Source organism: Electrona antarctica (genome assembly GCF_951216825.1).
Source record: "Electrona antarctica genome assembly, chromosome: 22".
NCBI lineage: Eukaryota > Metazoa > Chordata > Actinopteri > Myctophiformes > Myctophidae > Electrona > Electrona antarctica.
This window is the reverse complement of record NC_136805.1, coordinates 38,700,706-38,706,705: the sequence shown is the minus strand read 5'-3', so window position 1 is coordinate 38,706,705 and position 6,000 is coordinate 38,700,706.

Genomic DNA, 6,000 nt, shown 5'->3' with positions numbered 1-6,000 from the left:
TGTGGATCTGCCAGATATGCTTGTAAATCTGCTATTTCGTGATTGTGAACAACATGTACAGTACTGTATGAAAATGTTCATTCAAAGAGTTAGATTTATTCAAAAAACAATATGTCAAAAAGTTAACAAATTCAAAAATAGCCATGCAATTTTAAATGGTCACCCTATTCCCAATAGGGACACCGGGGTTAATGTACATGCTAAACGTTGCGACCAAAAGGCGTGCGGTTGTGCATTGAATGCACCAACGTTAGAATCTAAAGAAGACGTGCTGTTGTGCATTGAATGCACCAACGTTAGAATCTAAAGAAGGCGTGCTGTTGTGCATTGAATGCACCAACGTTAGCATCTAAAGAAGACGTGCTGTTGTGCATTGAATGCACCAACGTTAGCATCTAAAGAAGGCGTGCTGTTGTGCATTGAATGCACCAACGTTAGCATCTAAAGAAGGCGTGCTGTTGTGCATTGAATGCGTGGCGCTCAGCATTCAATGCGGTGTTTACCTGTGAGTCAGTGCAGGGAGGAGGTGATGAGGAGGTTATGATGAAGATGATGGAGGTGATGAAGACAGTGGTGGAATAGCAACAGGAGGAGGCTCAGAGGAGAGGAAGTAAGCAAGGAGAGGCAACGACATCAGGCTGCTTCACCTTGGAGAGAGAGAGAGAGACAGAGAGACAGAGAGACAGAGAGACAGACGGAGTGTGTGAGAGAGACAGAAAGAGACGGAGGCAGAAAGAGACAGAGACAGACAAGGAGAGAAAGAGAGAGAGAGAGAGAGAGAGAGAGAGCGAAAGCGACAGAAAAGGAGAGTAAGAAGAAAAAAAGCAGGAGAGCGAGGACATCGTAAAGCAAGGCTTAGGCTGAGCTCAGACCTTTACAGCGTTGTGAGTGTCATGGCCGCCCCAATGCATTTCCAATGGAGGTCACATGGTCTGTTGTTTGGCTTTCAGCTGTGTTTCGACTGCCCCCTCCCCCTCACACAACACAAATGTTGTGTCAAACCATGTGACCTCCATTGGAAATGCATTGGGGCGGCCATGACACTACACAACATTCATCCAACAAGCATACAGCAATGCAGTAAAGGTCTGAGCTCAGCCAAAGAGGAAGTAAACCCAGACAAGTGAAGTAAGGTGGGGGTGGGGTGGGTTGGGGGTGGGTGCAGAAGCAACAAGGTGCTGACAAGCAGTGGTGGACAGTCATGAAGTATTACTTGAGTACTGCATGTGTAGGCCTTGAGTACATGTTTTCAGTAGCTGCTCTTTACTTACAGTACTTTTGGATACTTCTACTACATTTCTCAGATACATGTTGTACTTTTGATTTGATACACTAACATTTGTAACACTAACAGTATACAAGCTATACAGTATTTTAAATCTAGTAAAAAATAATAACCCATCTACAAGCTCACAACACGTAAGCTCCCGATGATCTAGCATTCGGAGCTAGTAGAAATTATTGACATTATTTTGGAACATTTCTGGAAAATCTTAGATTTGTGTGTGTCTACATTAAAGCTGCTATAAGCAATATTATGTCAACATTTTAATGACCTTTTTTTATTATTCAGACAGCCAGCAATGGTTAAAATTCTCCCCAAATGTTTTTTATCTAGGGGCCACAATCTGCATTCAAAGCTTTGTCATTGGTCAATTTGCTTGTCTACTTCCTGATTGGTTAGTCATTTCGACCGGGTGTTTTTAGTAACATCTTTGAATGCAGATTGTGGCCCCTATGTGTCACAGAGACAATCTTTTGGGATAATTTTACTCATTGCTGGGAATGCTGGCTGTCTGAATAAAAACAAATGACATATTATTGCTTATAGCAGCTTCACGCATTGATGTAAAAAAAATCGAGAAAAAAAAACGTATTATCCTCTTGAGTATTTCTAAAAGCAGGTACTTTTGAATACTTACAGACAAGTACTCCAGTACTTAGACTCAAGTACAAATTTGACAGCGCAAGTGTCACTTGTAGTGTCTTTAATTATAACTCAAGTACAAGTACTGGGGGCTTAAGTAAAGTACTTGTGTCCATCACTGCTGGGTGAGGAGTATAAAGGCAGCAGCTGCATGTTGTTCACAGCCAGGGCACAAGGGGGCGACAGAGCCACAGGGGAAAGGAAAAGGGAAAGCAGGAGCGGAAGAACTCACAAAGCTGCGCGTGGCCGTCAGACGGCCGCGGCGCGGCGCCACCATGGTGCCGCTCAGGCTGCGTCCCATTGGCCGCAGCTCGCTGTTCCCTACGTCGGGCTCCGCCCCCGGACGCAGTTCCCGTGACACCAGTGCCTGGCATGGGGAGAGACAAACACCTGATTGGATGTCATGGGGGAGAGACAAACCACCTGATTGGATGGCATGGGGAGAGACAAACACCTGATTGGATGGCATGGGGAGAGACAAACACCTGATTGGATGGCATGTGGAGAGACAAACACCTGATTGGATGTCATGGGGGAGAGACAAACACCTGATTGGATGGCATGGGGGAGAGACAAACACCTGATTGGATGGCATGGGGGAGAGACAAACACCTGATTGGATGGCATGGGGGAGAGACAAACACCTGATTGGATGGCATGGGGAGAGACAAACACCCGATTGGATGGCATGGGGGAGAGACAAACACCTGATTGGATGTCATGGGGGAGAGACAAACACCTGATTGGATGGCATGTGGAGAGACAAACACCTGATTGGATGTCAAACACCTGATTGGATGGCATGTGGAGAGACAAACACCTGATTGGATGGCATGGGGAGAGACAAACACCTGATTGGATGGCATGGGAGAGACAAACACCTGATTGGATGTCATGGGGGAGAGACACACACCTGATTGGATGGCATGGGGAGAGACAAACACCTGATTGGATGGCATGGGAGAGACAAACACCTGATTGGATGGCATGGGAGAGACAAACACCTGATTGGATGTCATGGGGGAGAGACACACACGTGATTGGATGGCATGTGGAGAGACAAACACCTGATTGGATGGCATGGGGGAGACAAACACCTGATTGGATGGCATGGGGAGAGACAAACACCTGATTGGATGGCATCGGCAGAGACAAACACCTGATTGGATGGCATGGGGAGAGACAAACACCTGATTGGATGGCATGTGGAGAGACAAACACCTGATTGGATGTCAAACACCTGATTGGATGGCATGTGGAGAGACAAACACCTGATTGGATGGCATGTGGGAGAGACAAACACCTGATTGGATGGCATGTGGGAGAGACAAACACCTGATTGGATGGCATGTGGGAGAGACAAACACCTGATTGGATGGCATGTGGGAGAGACAAACACCTGATTGGATGGCATGGGGAGAGACAAACACCTGATTGGATGGCATGGGGGAGAGACAAACACCTGATTGGATGGCATGTGGAGAGACAAACACCTGATTGGATGTCAAACACCTGATTGGATGGCATGTGGAGAGACAAACACCTGATTGGATGGCATGGGGAGAGACAAACACCTGATTGGATGGCATGGGAGAGACAAACACCTGATTGGATGTCATGGGGGAGAGACAAACACCTGATTGGATGGCATGGGAGAGACAAACACCTGATTGGATGGCATGGGAGAGACAAACACCTGATTGGATGTCATGGGGGAGAGACACACACCTGATTGGATGGCATGTGGAGAGACAAACACCTGATTGGATGGCATGGGGGAGACAAACACCTGATTGGATGGCATGGGCAGAGACAAACACCTGATTGGATGGCATGGGGGAGAGACAAACACCTGATTGGATGGCATGGGCAGAGACAAACACCTGATTGGATGGCATGGGGAGAGACAAACACCTGATTGGATGGCATGGGGAGAGACAAACACCTGATTGGATGGCATGGGGAGAGACAAACACCTGATTGGATGGCATGGGGGAGAGACAAACACCTGATTGGATGGCATGGGGAGAGACACACACCTGATTGGATGGCATGTGGAGAGACAAACACCTGATTGGATGGCATGGGGGAGACAAACACCTGATTGGATGGCATGTGGAGAGACAAACACCTGATTGGATGGCATGGGGAGAGACAAACACCTGATTGGATGGCATGGGGAGAGACAAACACCTGATTGGATGGCATGGGGAGAGACAAACACCTGATTGGATGGCATGTGGAGAGACAAACACCTGATTGGATGGCATGTGGAGAGACAAACACCTGATTGGATGGCATGGGGGAGAGACAAACACCTGATTGGATGGCATGTGGAGAGACAAACACCTGATTGGATGGCATGGGGAGAGACAAACACCTGATTGGATGGCATGGGGAGAGACAAACACCTGCAAATAGCTGATCTATAAGCTCACAATGCGTCGCAGCGCGATGCGTTGTGAGCTTGTAGATCAGCTATTTTCAGCATGCAATCAAGTGTAAAATGACTTATACTGGATCTCTTGTCCACTAGTCCCTTCCTAAAAAAAATTTAGCCTTAGTTTTAGTCATCATAGCTTAGTTTTCATTTAGTTTCCATTTAGTTTTCGTCAGTGGAAAAGGGTAGTCGACGAACATTCTTCGTCTTAGTTTTAGTCGACGAAAACAACACTGGATAGCACTGACAAGCAGTCATCAATAAACTGTCAAAAATGTGTCCGTGGCAAAGACTTGGCCTTTTTCACCATTGGCCTTGTCCACCACAATTTAAATGTCAAGGACCCCCATAACTGCCCCCATAACCGTCTCTTTCCGGCTTTAGGGCTATAGGTTTAAAAATGGTGGTGGGTGCGCGTGCGTGCGTGCGTGGTCCGTGTAGAGCCCTGCTCCTGTTGGATTTCTGACCACTCCCGTCCGCTCCCGCAATGATTTCATTTTTGAACGTCCGCACTAGTGACCACCTTTCCGCCGCTCCCGCAAGCAAACATAAGTCCCCTTTAGTCCCGCATCATCCCGCAATTCTATCGTTTAATCCCGCTAGACCAGCAATATATTTCCATTGAGATCATAAAACATTGCATTTCCCCAAAAAGCTGCTGAGATGGAGCAGGTTGTTGCGTGAGGAGTTGCTCACAGTCACAGTAAGACAGACGGAAAGTGTTTACATTGCGACTGGACATAATATTCTAGGTAGGCCTAGTTGCGAACGCAGTGAGCACTAACTATGAGACCTAGCAGAACATGTCTGTGTGTGTGTGTGTGTGTCTGTCTGTGTGTCACACTGTAACACCACCCGCCCGCCACCAGAGGGCGCAGCTGTATCACACACAAAAAACACACACAACACCAAAAAAAAAAACACACACACACAAAACTTAACTTAAAAAAAACTTAACTTAAAAAAAACTTAACTTAAAAAAGAAAACTTAAAAAGAAAAAACTTTAAAAAACACAGGCACGCACACATACACTAAAAAATAACTTAAAAAAAAAGTTAACTTAAAACAATCTTTAAAAAACCACTTAAAAAATTAAATAATACTTAGAACTTAAAAAAACCCTTAAAAAACGACGTAATTTATTCTAATTGTTGTTATTGCAATTTACGAGCTGCGTTCGCTTCCCGCGTTTGCGCGTCTTACTTGTATGCTACTGTATGTAATATTATATTATGTCACGGACACTGCGCAGCAGTGCGCACACGGGTGTAAAGAGAGAGAGAGAGAGTTATTATTGCTGAGTGACACAGGGAAAAGCAAAAAGGCGTTTAGAACATGGAACGTACGTCACGGGGGAAAATAAAACTCCTCCGTCTTTTATTACTAATGATTGACAGGTGCGGCGGCCGTGCTCCCGTTCCGTGCCTGCGGGGTGCGCCCATGCACGTGCTTTGAAGATGTCTCTTTTCTTGGACTTTATTACAGAGAGAGAGAGTGAGACTCCGCGCACGGTGCGTTGTCCAGCAGCACAGTAGGGGAAATTACCTTCTCCTCAGACATACAGTATTCATATCTTGCTAAGAGTGTAAGCTCTGTATCTGGTTAATTGCGGGAGGATGCAGGATTTTGCGG